The following is a 14,308-nucleotide window of genomic DNA, read 5'->3' on the forward strand; positions in this document are numbered from 1 at the left end:
TATCTACCTATCTATCATCTATCTACCTATCTATCTACCTATCTATCCATCATCTATCTATCTATCTATCTACCTCTCTATCTATCCATCTACCTATCTGAGAGTTCTGAAATCTGCAGGATGGGCCCATAGGCTGGAAATTCAGGGAAAAGTTGATGTTGCAGTCTTGAGTCTGAATTCCACAGGACAATAGTTTGGAAACTCAGGTAGGGTTTCTATGCTTCCATCTTGAAAAGAATTCCTTCCATTTTGGGGACCTCAGTCTTTGCTCTTAAGGCCTTCAACTGATTGGATGAGGCCCGTCGATGTTATGGAGGGTAATCAGCTTTATTCACAGTTACTGATTTAAATATTAATCATATCCAAATTATACCTTCATGGAAACATCTAAACTGGTCTTTGACCAAACAGCTGGGATCATAATCTAGCCAAGTTGACACATAAATTAACCATCACACTGGGCAGATATCTTAATTATCAATTTTAAGAAGAATATTGAAATAGTCTAATATTTCTCCAATTCTAGGCTAGGTTTTATGAAGACCCTATAATGCAACCTATATATTCCTTCCTGCCCCCTGCAGGAGTTTGTATTGATTTTGTTACCAAACCAAACTTGGGTCCACTTGCCCAATATGCAGCAAAGCCCATCTACTGACACCAGGTTGTGATGAAGAAAAGTGTGGTGTTTATTCCAAGGTGCCCAACATGGGGCCAAGCAAGGAGAACAGACGGCTCAGGCTCAATAGACCCAAACTCTCCGATGGCTTTCAGGGAAGGGCTTTAAAAGGCAGCATTAGGGGTGAGGATGTAAGGTACCTGATTGGCTTGTGTGCATCCTTCTGGATTGGTTGGTGGTGAGGTAACAGTGGGGTGTTTTGGGCGCCAACATCATCAACCTTCTGGTTCCAACTGGTCTGGGGTCTATGGGCTTGTGGTCGGCATGCAGTTAACTTCCTCCACCTGGTAAGGGTTTCAGTATCTGCAAAACAGCTCAAGGATGTGGCTCAGGATATTATCTATAGCCCTTGAGGAGGAACTAGAAGTCCTTGACTTTGTTTTATGGCTAAACTCTCATTATTTTGTCTTGCTTGACTGTTTTCCTTTGTTTCTGCATTTTCTCACTTCTCTGATTAAGTTTACTCTTTGGAACTTGGGGAAGGCCTAGGAGGCTAAAGCTCTTCTACAAACAAGAGGGACATGGGGAGGTCCTCACAGGGTCCTGCTCCATTTCCATTAGTTTTTCTTTTTAGTGCCTCCCCCCTTATTCTTAACAGAGGCAATACGTCAAAGGAGGGGAGAGGGTTCCTAGTTAGGAGCTTTAAGATCATAACCCACCTAGGCTGGGAAGTCTAGAAAAGTCTCTCTCCTTAAAATAAAAACATTTGTGTGTCATATCCCCCCACCTCAGATATTAATTGCTTATTATGTCGTTCAAAAAGCTACAACAGCCCCCCGCCAAAAAAAAAAAGCTACAAACCCCAAATCAAAACAAATCCCGGAGCCCTAGTCTCTGCGCTGGATGCTAGAGATGCAACGACCGTCAAAATGTGGTTTCTTCTCTCTAGTTGTTTGTTGCTGGCTGTCAATGAGCCCCTTAATTCTCATGACACACTGGGCAAAATAAAACAAAAGCACTTTATGAAACTGCAAAGGAAATGGGAAGGAAGTAGTAGGAAAGACACCTTAGCTTCTGAGATATTTGCTAGGAGTTGGAGAGATTTGTTCTAAAGGGATATAAAGCTTCGTTCCAGCAGGAAATAATTTGCTCAGGACAGTTCCAGGTGCGCGGTGGGCACCTGATACTGAATTAAGTCGGATCGGATATTCCCAGCCTGTGACTCGTTGCGTCCAGAAGATGGCGCCAAATGACTGGTTGTAGCTCGGATGCACCGGCCTCGTCTTTGGAAAACATGAAATGTATTTATGTAAGGCCAGCATCTTAAAGCACTCATATTGTCTGCCGGCGACCCTTTCCTTTGCTCCATTTTAGTGTGACGTGGATCAAAATGGGGAGTGGACAGGAAAATAGTTGTCTCTCCTGGCATGTGGTAATACCGTGGAATAATGAAAACCTAAGTCAAACACAGAGACAGCCTGGTAAAACAGAACCTAAACACAGAGCTGGTGTGGGGAACTTGTGTGTGTGTGTGCATGTGTGCATGTGTGCGTGTGCGTGTGTGTGTGTGTGTGTGTGTGAACTTATGCTTTTGAGAAAGATTAAACAGTAAAGAATGGAGGTGATGAAACATACTTCAAAAAAAGGTAAAGATAAAATACTGTAGAAAAACCTATAAAGAGAATTACAAAGTTGGAGAAGATGAAAGAGAGAGAGAAGAGTGAGCTCAAGGGAGCATAAGACCAGGGAACTTGGTTAAAAGTATTGTTATGGGAACTCCAGAAGAAAGGCTCCTATTCCTCTATTTCCTGAGCCCTAGTATTAGGCGACTTGAATTTCAAATGAATATCATGTAAGCGGAGGATCAGAAAAAAAGACACCAAATCATCTGGAACCAATTCAGTGGAATTCTAATTCTTCATTTCAAGGGATTCTGACTTCGTCTCACAAAGACTAGGAACGTTCCATACGACAAACAACACCCGTTACAGAAGGTGAAGTCAAAGCTTCAGGTACTGAAAGAGGAAATTCCCTACCAAGGAAAAGGAGAAAAGAAAAACGCAGCATTGAGTTGAAATAGTAGACCTATTGGGTTCACTTCTTCTTTTGTTTTTTTCTTTGTTTTTAAAAAACATATATATATATCTACTTTTTAAAAACATCTTTATTGGAGTATAATTTCTCTACAGTGTTGTGTTAGTTTCTGCTATATAACATCAGCTATATGCATACGTATATCCCCATATCCCCTCCCTCCTGCGTCTCCCTCCCACCCTCCCTATCCCACCCCTCTAGGTGGTCACAAAGCACCGAGCTGATCTCCCTGTGCTATGCGGCTGCTTCCCACTAGCTATCTATTTTACATTTGGTAGTGTATATATGTCCATGCCACTCTCTCACTTTGTCACAGCTTACCCTTCCCCCTCCCTGTGTCCTCAAGTCCATTCTCTACATCTGTGTCTTTATTCCTGTCCTGCCTTTAGGTTCATCATAACCATTCTTTTTTTTTGGTTCCATATATATGTGTTAGCATACGGTATTTGTTTTTCTCTTTCTGAGTTACTTCACTCTGTATGACAGACTCTAGGTCCATCCACCTCACTACAAATAACTCAATTTCGTTTCTTTTTATGGCTGAGTAATAGTCCATTGTATATATGTGCCACATCTTCTTTATCCATTCTTCCGATGATGTACACTTAGGTTGTTTCCATCTCCGGGCTATTGTAAATAGAGCTGCAATGAACATTTTGGTACATGATTCTTTTTGAATTATGGTTTTCTCAGGGTATATGCCCAGGAGTGGGATTGCTGGGTTGCATGGTAGTTCTATTTTTAAGGAACCTCCATACTGGCTGTATCAATTTACATTCCCACCAACAGTGCAAGAGGGTTCCCTTTTCTCCACACCCTCTCCAGCATTAATTGTTTGTAGATTTTTTGATGATGGCCATTCTGACTGGTGTGAGATGATATCTCACTGTAGTTTTGATTTGCATTTCTCTAATGATTAATGATGTTGAGCATTCTTTCATATGTTTGTTGGCAGTCTGTATATCTTCTTTGGAGAAATGTCTATTTAAGTCTTCTGCCCATTTTTAGATTGGGTTTTTTGTTTTTTGATATTGAGTTGCATGAGCTGCTTGTCAATTTTGGAGATTAATCCTTTGTCTGTTGCTTCATTTGCAAATATTTTCTCCCATTCTGAGGGTTCTCTTTTCGTCTTGTTTATGGTTTCTTTTGCTGTGCAAAAGCTTTTAAGTTTCATTAGGTCCCATTTGTTTATTTTTGTTTTTATTTCCATTTCTCTAGGAGGTGGGTCAGAAAGGATCTTGCTGTGATTTATGTCATAGAGTGTCTGCCTGTGTTTTCCTCTAAGAGTTTGATAGTGTCTGGCCTTACATTTAGGTCTTTAATCCATTTTGCAATTATTTATTTATTTATTTATTTTTGGCTGTGTTGGGTCTTCATTTCTGTGTGAAGGCTGTCTTTAGTTGCGGCGAGCGGGGGCCCCCCTTCATCGTGGTGCGTGGGCCCCTCACTGCCGCAGAATTCTCTTGCTGCGGAGCACAGGCTCCAGACACTCAGGCTCAGCAGCCATGGCGCACGGGCCTAGTTGCTCCATGGCACGTGGGATCCTCCCAGACCAGGGCTCGAGCCCGTGTCCCCTGCATTGGCAGGCAGATTCTCAACCACTGTGCCACCAGGGAAGCCCCATTTTGAGTTTATTTTTGTGTATGGTGTTAGGGAGTGTTCTAATTTCATTCTTTTACATTTAGCTGTCCAGTTTTTCCAGCACCACTTATTGAAGAGGCTGTCTTTTCTCCATCGTATATTCTTGCTTCCTTTATCAAAAATAAGGTGACCATAGGTGCGTGGGTTTATCTCTGGGCTTTCTATCCTGTTCCATTGATCTATATTTCTGTTTTTGTGCCAGTACCATACTGTCTTGATTACTGTAGCTTTGTAGTATAATCTGAAGTCCGGGAGCCTGATCCCTCCAGTTCTGTTTTTCTTTCTCAAGGTTGCTTTGGCTATTCTGGGTCTTTTGTGTTTCCATGCAAATTGTGCAATTTTTTTGTTCTAGTTCTGTGAAAAATGCCATTGGTAGTTTGATAAGGATTGCATAGAATCTGTAGATTGCTTTGGGTAGTATAGTCATTTTCACAATGTTGATTCTTCCAATCCAAGAACAGGGTATATCTCTCCATCTGTTTGTATCATCTTTAATTTCTTTCGTCAGTGTCTTAAGTTTTCTGCATACAGGTCTTTTATCTCCTTAGGTAGTTTATTCCTAGGTATTTTACTCTTTTTGTTGCAGTGGTAAATGGGAGTGTTTCCACAATTTCTCTTTCAGGTTTTTCATCATTAGTGTATAGGAATGCAAGAGATTTCTGTGCGTTAACTTTGTATCCTGCTACTCTACGAAATTCATTGATTAGCTCTAGTAGTTTTCTGGTAGCATCTTTAGGATTCTCTATGTAGAGTATCATGTCATCTGCAAACAGTGACGGTTTTACTTCTTTTCCGATTTGGATTCCTTTTATTTCTTTTTCTTCTGATTGCTGTGGCTAAAACTTCCAAAACTATGTTGAATAATAGTGGTGAGAGTGGGCAACCTTGTCTTGTTCCTGATCTTAGTGGAAATGTTTTCAGTTTTTCACCATTGAGGACGATGTTGGCTGTGCGTTTGTCATATATGGCCTTTATTATGTTGAGGTAGGTTCCCTCTATGCCTACTCTCTGGAGAGTTTTTATCATAAATGGGTGTTGAATTTTGTCAAAAGCTTTTTCTGCATCTATTGAGATTTTCATATGGTTTTTATCCTTTAATTTGTTAATATGGTGTATCACATTGATTGATTTGCATATATTGAAGAATCCTTGCATTCCTGGGATAAACCCCACTTGATCATGTTGTATGATCCTTTTTTTTTTTTTTTCAGTATGCGGGTCTCTTACTGTTGTGGCCTCTTCCGCTGCGGAGCACAGGCTCCGTACGCGCAGGCTCATGGGCCCAGCTGCTCCGCGGCATGTGGGATCTTCCCGGACCGGGGCACTAACCCATGTCCCCTGCATCGGCAGGCAGACTCTCAACCACTGTGCCACCAGGTAAGCCCTGTATGATCCTCTTAATGTGCTGTTGGATTCTGTTTGCTAGTATTTTGTTGAGGATTTTTGCATCTATATTCATCAGAGATATTGGCCTGTAGTTTTCTTTCTTTGTGACATCTTTGTCTGGTTTGGGTTTCAGGGTGTTGGTGGCCTCATAGAATGAGTTTGGGAGTGTTCCTCCCTCTGCTATATTTTGTAAGAGTTTGAGAAGGATAGGTGTTAGCTCTTCTCTAAATGTTTGATAGAATTCACCTGTGGAGCCATCTGGTCCTGGGCTTTTGTTTGTTGGAAGGTTTTTAATCACAGTTTCAATTTCAGTGCTTATGATTGGCCTGTTTATATTTTCTATTTCTTCCTGGTTCAGTCTCAGAAGGTTGTGCTTTTCTAAGAATTTGTCCATTTCTTCCAGGTTGTCCATAATATTGGCATATAGTTGCTTGTAGTAATCTCTCATGATCCTCTGTATTTCTGCAGTGTCAGTTGCTACTTCTCCTTTTTCATTTCTAATTCTGTGGATTTGAGTCTTCTCCCTTTTTTTCTTGATGAGTCTGGCTAATGGTTTATCAATTTTGTTTATCTTCTCAAAGAACCAGCTTTTAGTTTTATTGATCTTTGCTATTGTTTGCTTCATTTCTTTTTCTTTTATTTCTGATCTGATCTTTATGATTTCTTTCCTTCTGCTAACTTTGGGGTTTTTTTTGTTCTTCTTTCTCTAATTGCTTTAGGTGTAAGGTTAGGTTGTTTATCTGAGATTTTTCTTGTTTCTTGAGGTAAGATTGTATTGCTATAAACTTCCCTCTTAGAACAGCTTGTGCTGCATCCCATAGGTTTTGGGTCGTCTTGTTTTCATTGTCATTTTTTCTTTGTATTTTCTGATTTCCTCTTTGATTTCTTCAGTGATCTCTTGGTTATTTAGTAGTGAGTTGTTTAGCCTCCATGTGTTTGTATTTTTTTACAGTTTTTTTTTTCCTGTAATTGCTATTAGTCTCATAGCATTGTGGTCAGAAAAGATACTTGATATGATTTCAATTTTCTTAAATTTACCAAGGCTTGATTTGTGACCCAAGATATGGTCTGTCCTGGAGAATGTTCCGTGTGTATTCTGTTGTTTTTGGATAGAATGTCCTATAAATATCAATTAAGTCCATCTTGTTTAATGTGTCATTTAAAGCTTGTGTTTCCTTCTTTATTTTCATTTTGGATGATCTGTCCATTGGTGAAAGTGGGGTGTTAATGTCCCCTACTATTACTGTGTTACTATCAATTTCCCCTTTTTTGGCTGTTAGCATTTGCCTTATGTATTGAGGTGCTCCTATGTTGGGTGCATAAATATTTACAATTGTTATATCTTCTCCTTGGATTGATCAGTTGATCATTATGCAGTGTCCTTCTTTGTCTCTTGTAATAGTCTTTATTTTAAAGTTTATTTTGTCTGATATGAGACAGCTTTCTTTTGATTTCCATTTGCATGGAACATCTTTTTCCATCCCCTCACTTTCTGTCTGTATGTGTCCCTAGGTCTGAAGTGGATCTCTCGTAGACAGCATTTGTATGGGCTTTGTTTTTGTATCCATACTGTCTGTCTATGTCTTTTGGTTGGAGCATTTAATCCATTTACATTTAAGGTAATTATTGATATGTATGTTCCTATTACCATTTTCTTCATTGTTTTGGGTTTGTTTTTGTAGGTCTTTTCCTTCTCTTGTGTTTCCTGCCTAGAGAAGTTCCTTTAGCATTTGTTGTAAAGCTGGTTTGGTGGTGCCGAATTCTCTTAACTTTTGCTTATCTGTAAAGGTTTTAATTTTCCCATCAAGTCTGAATGAGAACCTTGTTGGGTAGAGTAATCTTAGCTGTAGGTTTTTTCCTTTCATCACTTTCAATATGTATGTCACTCCTTTCTGGCTTGCAGAGTTTCTGTTGAAAAATCAGCTGTTAACCTTATGGGATTCCCCTGTGTGTTATTTGTTGCTTTTCCCTTGCTGCTTTTAATATTTTTTCTTTGTATTTAATTTTTGATAGTTTGATTAATATGTGTCTCGGTGTGTTTCTCTTTAGGTTTATCCTGTATGGGACTCTCTGTGCTTCCTGGACTTGACTGATTATTTCCTTTCCCATGTTAGGGAAGTTTTCAACTCTTATCTCTTCAAATATTTTCTCTGACCCTTTCTTTTTCTCTTCTTCTTCTGGGGCCCCTATAATTCGAATGTTGGTGCATTTAATGTTGTCCCAGAGGTCTGTGAGACTGTCCTCAATTCTTTCATTCTTTTTTCTTTATTCTGCTCCCCAGCAGTTATTTCCACCATTTTATCTTCCAACTCACTTATCCGTTTTTCTGCCTCAGTTATTCTGTTATTGGTCCTTCTAGAGTATTTTTAATTTCAGTAATTGTGTTGTTCATCATTGTTTGTTTGCTCTTTAGTTCTTCTAGATCCTTGTTAAATGTTTCTTGTATTTTCTCCATTCTGTTTCCGAGATTTTTGATCATCTTTACTCTCATTACTCTGAATTCTTTTTCAGGTAGGTTACCTATTTCGTCTTCATTTATTTGGTCTTGTAGGTTTTTATCTTGCTCCTTCATCTACAACATATTTTTTTGTCGTTGCTGTATTCCTGTCTCACTGGTTGTTTGGTCTGAGACGTCCAGCACTGGAGTTTGCAAGCAGTTGGATAGAGCCAGGTCTTGGCGCTGAGTTGAGGATCTCTGGGAGACATTACTCTGATTGATATTCCCTGGGGTCTGAGGTTCTCTGTTAGTCCAGCGGTTTGGACTCGGAGCTCCCACCACTGGAGCATGGGCCCGATCTCTGGCCTGGGAACCAAGATCCCACAAGCATGTGGCAGGTGAAATAATGGTCCCCCAAAGACATGGACATCCAAATCCCTGGAACCACCTGGCTGGTGCATGGTGATGGGGACCTGGGGCTGCCGGAGGGGCAGTGCAGTGGCCTGAGGTGCATGGGGCAGCCTGGTGTCCTCAGGGTCAGAGCCAGGTCATCTGCGCTGCCCACGCTGCCCGGTGCTCCAAGGACTCTGCCTGAGCTTGACAGGCGTCTGCACCCCAGATTCACGTCCGAGGCCCTGGTTTTACATCAGTGACCCCCTTCTTTGTTTCTTAAAAAAATCTCCCCCATTAAAAGAGAAAGTCTGCCTCGGATAAGATGAAGTCTGTGAAAGGGTGTTTATTCCTGCTGCATTGAAGGACTTATCGCTCAGTTTAGAAGCTGCTTCCAGAGCAGGACCACCCACACCTAATTAGGAAAATGGTTCTCTGTCTGTGTCCTAGTCACCTGTCAGGAGACATTTCTAAAAGGAAGACAAAGAAGAGCAGTCGTGGGATATTCCAAGGAGCGTCCATGGGCGACCACTGAAGACAAGACCAAGACTATCATCTTTTGCCTCAGGAGAATGCTGCTTCTCTCAGGAATCCTGCAACTTATAAAACTCCTGAGTGAAGTGATGTTGTGGGCAGAAGTGTCTTTAAAGCATCACAGTATACAAATATTATGAAGTTTGCAATTTACCTCAATTCCAGTGATCTTACCCAAAACTAAACTTGCCTAAAAACTAAAAGCCCCTTTCTTCCAGAACAGTTGATTTCTTACAAAAAGAGCATGACATCCAGGTTGTTACAAGTTTGAGCTTAATTGGAAAATCTATGGAGGGGGAGCGGTGTTGAATCCAGATTAATCCAATTAATCATTCAAAAAATGTCTTCTATACATACTCTGATAAGCCAGTGGTTCTCAAATTTGTGTGTTAATGAATCACCTGGGGTGTTTGTTAAGATGCAAATTCCCAGGCCCAGCTCCAGACTCTAATCAAAGAGGTTGGGTTTGGAGCCTAAGAATTTGCATTTTAAACAGTCATTTCAGATGATTCAGATGCAGAAGATCCAAAGACCTGTCTCAGAGAAATATTGCCCTAAAAAGGGTAGGGTTGGGCATTCAGGGAGGGCTTCAAATTCACTTCCCATTCATTCATTCATTCATTCCCTCCCTCTCTCCTGAACTCATTAATTCAACAAACGTTTCTGGTGCCCTTGCATTGTACTTGATGATGTGGGACATAGTAAATATAAAGAGACTCAGTTCCTGCCTAGAAGGAATTTATACTTAATGACTGATAGGCTTATAGCTATAGCTATAGCTATAGATAGGTATATAGCTATAGCTATAAGTCTATCAGCCATTATACATATAGCTATAGCTATAGAGATAAATAGATAAATTTGTATATATTTATATAAATACAAATATATATTTACATAAATATACATTTTAATCATTTATCATTTTATCCATAGAAATGTATATTTATATAAATATAATATATATATGAATGACAATGTAAAGTGGTACATATTAAATTTACAGACATGGTACCAAAAAGAGTGTTGCAGGAACTTAGAAGTTGTGCCAATGTGAGCTAGTGTGGTCGGGAAAGGAGAGCAACTCCGTGGAGTGGGTGGGACATGGCCTGGGTCCTGAATGATGGGGAGCGAGCAGGATATTTGAGATGAGGGAACATTAGCTTCCTATCATACGTGTTAAGCAAGGACATTATTATTATCATAAGCCTACACTAAAGATAGCAGAGTGGCAAAGCATGGCCAGGGATTAAATGGATAATCTTGTTAACTACCTTCAGAGGAGCCATAAAGGATGAGAAACCAAAAGTTCCTGACTCAGCAACATCCTCTCCTTGTGTTTTCAGTATTCTTGTGCCAAGTGGACCATTTTTTACTTCAGTAAATTGGTAAATAGTAGCAATTCTTGACATGACATGTTTAGCATATATATCCTGCTTTTCTCTTAGATCCATATCTATTTCATCAAGCTGCTTTAAAAGTTAAAATTATGGTCATAAGACACATGAAGGGCATACACAATTAGCACCGTGAGAAGAGGATCAGACTGTTAGAAACCAAGGAAGGAAGATTAGCCCAATTAAAAATGACTTCTTGGCCTTCCCTGGTGGCGCAGTGGTTGAGAGTCCACCTGCCGATGCAGGGGACGCGGGTTCGTGCCCCGGTCTGGGAGGATCCCACATGCCGCGGAGCGGCTGGGCCCGTGAGCCATGGCCGCTGAGCCTGTGCGTCCGGAGCCTGTGCTCCTCAACGGGAGGGGCCGCAACGGTGAGAGGCCCGCGTACTGAAAAAAAAAAAAAAAGACTTCTTATTTAATAAAGAGATCTGCATTCCTTAGGACTTGTGCTTAGACATATTATTTTTAGCTATCTTTTGCCTATCTCATTACAGGAAAGACATTTTAACCTAGCTACTTTGTTTTCCTTCCTCAGATCTTCTCCGCAACATCCACAAAGCATCAAAAACAATATATTTAAGCCAATTTTGTCCAGGAGTTTTCACTGACCATGTAGAGAAGAGGTATTACTATACAACCACCACACTTGGTGGGAAAGGGGACCCTTCTGGAGCCAGACAGTTGGATTTTTAATCTTAGATCCATCACTTACTATCCATGTGGCTTTGGTGAGGTTACTTAACCTTTATGTGCCTCGGTTTCCTAATCTATAAAGTAGACACAAATAGGGTCTTGTGATGGTTAAATGAAGCCATACATAGAACGCGCTTAGAACAGCCCACATAGTAAGTGCTTAATCAGTGTTAGCTGCTGTCATGAGCTCTGGTGTTGAGAGTACACAAGAGCAAGTTTCTTGGGATATATATAGGCAGATTGCAGAGGCCTTAATATGTATTTGAAAATCAACTACAATATGGGGCTAAAAATTATTCAACACCCCGAAAACATTATTTATATCCTTCCTTGTAAGAGAAAACATTTAAGACTGTTTATAAGAATATTCAACATAAAATCATATGACACAGACCTTAAATAGGGGAGGAAGAAGAGTAGGGACATAAAAGAGAACTGGAGAAGAGCTAGTATAAAATGCATTCATGGTATCTGTCTCTGAGCTTTCTAGTAACCATTGTAAAAAGGGAAACCTGATCAGTTACAAGATTAAAAACAGGCCAGTTGTTCAGGAGAAACACATTTTTTTTTTTTGCGGTGCGCGGACCTCTCACTGTTGTGGCCTCTCCCGTTACGGAGCACAGGCTCCGGACGTGCAGGCTCAGCGGCCATGGCTCACGGGCCCAGCCGCTCCGCGGCATGTGGGATCTTCCCAGACCGGGGCACGAACCCGTGTCCCCTGCATCGGCAGGCGGACTCTCAACCACTGTGCCACCAGGGAAACCCGAAACACATTTACTTACACAATTAATTACACACTTAAGACCAGATAGGGTACTCCCAGAAGTCACCTTTAGGATGAGGCTGTGTAATATAATAAAAAACATCTTTAACATCTTTTCATCAAATGAACCAGAGTTTCACAGGGTGCTCCCATAACATTCCTCAAATCACCACCCCAAGCACATGTCAGTAGAAGTTCTATACGGAGGTGGCGTTTGTGCCCAGGTGCTCAGCTCTGTGTTGACTCTGCTTTACAGAGAGGAAGATTTTAGACCATCTGGAACACTCATGACTTACACCCATTCCTAGTTGTTTGGCTTCTTAAAGCACAATCATCACCATCCTCTCATTTCATCCTCAGAAACCTCTCTGAGAGGATTATTGAACCTACTTCATAGATAAGAGACTGAATCTGAGGGTGTTTGGACGGCTAGAAAATTATCGGGGAGATTCCCTGGTGGTCCAGTGGTTAGGACTCAACACTCTCACTGCTGTGGTCCAGGTTCAATCCCAGGTGGGGGAACTAAGATCCACAAGCTACGTGGTGCGGCCAAAAAAAGAAAAGTTTAAAAAGAAAAAGAAAATTGTGGGGGAGGATTTGACCTGCTGACTCCCAAGCCCTCCCCAGTCTTTGGCCATGCGTTCAGCACCAGACTTCTTAGCAGCTTGTTCCCTCTTCCTCACCTCTCATTCATTTTTTTATCCATTAAAGTCTCATTTTTATGTCTACAACTCTGTTGATGTTGCTCTGGCAAAAGTCACCAATGATATTTTTTTATTTAAATTTTTTTTAATTGAAATATAGTTGATTTACAATGTTGAGTTAATTACTGCTGTACAGCAAAGTGACTCAGTTATACATATATATATATACATTCTTTTTCATATTCTTTTCCATTATGGTTTATCACAGGATATTGAATATAGTTCCTTTGCTATACAGTAGGACCTTGTTGTTTATCCATTCTATATAAAGCAGTCTGCATCTGCTAATCTCAAACTCCCAGTCCATCCCTCTCCCTCCCCCCTCCGACTTGGCAACCAGCAGTCTATTCCCTATGTCCCTGATTCTGTTTCTGTTTTCATAGATAGGTTCATTTGTGTCATATTTTAGATTCCACATATAACTGATATCATATGGTTTTTGTCTTTCTCTTTCTGACTTACTTCACTTAGTATGATAATCTCTAGTTGCATCTATGTGCTGCAAATGGCATTATTTCATTCTTTTTTATGGTTGAGTAGTATTCCATTGTATATATGTACCACATCTTGTTTATCCATTCCTCTGTCAATGAACATTTAGGTTGTTTCCATGTCTTGGCTATTGTGAATAGTGCTGCTATGAACACAGGAGTGCATGTATCTTTTTGAATTATAGTTTTGTCTGGATATATGCCCAGGAGTGGGATTGCTGGCTCATAAGGTGATTCTATTTTTCATTTTCTGAGGAACCTCCACACTGTTTTCCACAGTGTCTGCACCAAAGTACACTGCCACCAACAGTGCAGGAGGGTTCCCTTTTCTCCACACCCTCTCCAGCATTTGTTATTTGCAGACTTTTTAATGACGGACATTCTGATGGGTGTGAGGTGGTACCTCATTGTAGTTTTGAGTTGCATTCATGAATGATATTTTTATTGTCAAATCCAATGACCCCTTTCTCAGCTATTTTTTTTTAAGTTTTGAAATAATCAATTACTCACTCTTTGGCATTCTCTTCTCCTTTGGCTTTGAGGGCACTAAATATTCCTGGTATTCCTGCCCCCTTCCCTATTCTGTCATTAGCCTTTAGGACCTTCTCTCCACCCATCTCCTATAGGTTGGAGTTCTCTGGGTTTCCATCTTTGGTTCTTTCTTCATCTTCCTCTACACATTTCCCCCAAGAAAGCCAATCCTCTCCCATGAATTCAACTGCCATCTTGAAGACAGTAATTCCCAAACTTACACAGTAGAGTCACATGTTGAATTGGGTTGACTTCTAAGATCAGGGTCAGAGGTAAGAATAGCATTTGTCAACATGAGACTTACTCATTGTTTTTTCGATTGAAAAAGAGATGAAACAGCTGGCTCAAATTTGGAGTTGTTATGAAGGAAAATGTTTCTTTAAAGACTGGAATTATACTCAGAGTGGTGAGATGTTCATATTGTGAGGACCTACAAGGGAAAGAGTCCATTTGGAGGAAGAACAGTTCACACCTCCCATTTCATGGTCTGCTTAGAGCTTGGAGCCATAGTGTAAAATGGCAAAAAGAAAACAATTTAAATAATTCTTCCCCACTCTCCATTATTTATTTATTGAAGACTGAGCATGCACAGGTGAATTTGCATATGTAATGATGACTCCCTGTGTCTC

Source organism: Monodon monoceros, unplaced genomic scaffold, assembly GCF_005190385.1.
Source record: "Monodon monoceros isolate NGI ecotype Baffin Bay Population unplaced genomic scaffold, NGI_Narwhal_1 Super_Scaffold_21, whole genome shotgun sequence".
Taxonomy (NCBI): domain Eukaryota; kingdom Metazoa; phylum Chordata; class Mammalia; order Artiodactyla; family Monodontidae; genus Monodon; species Monodon monoceros.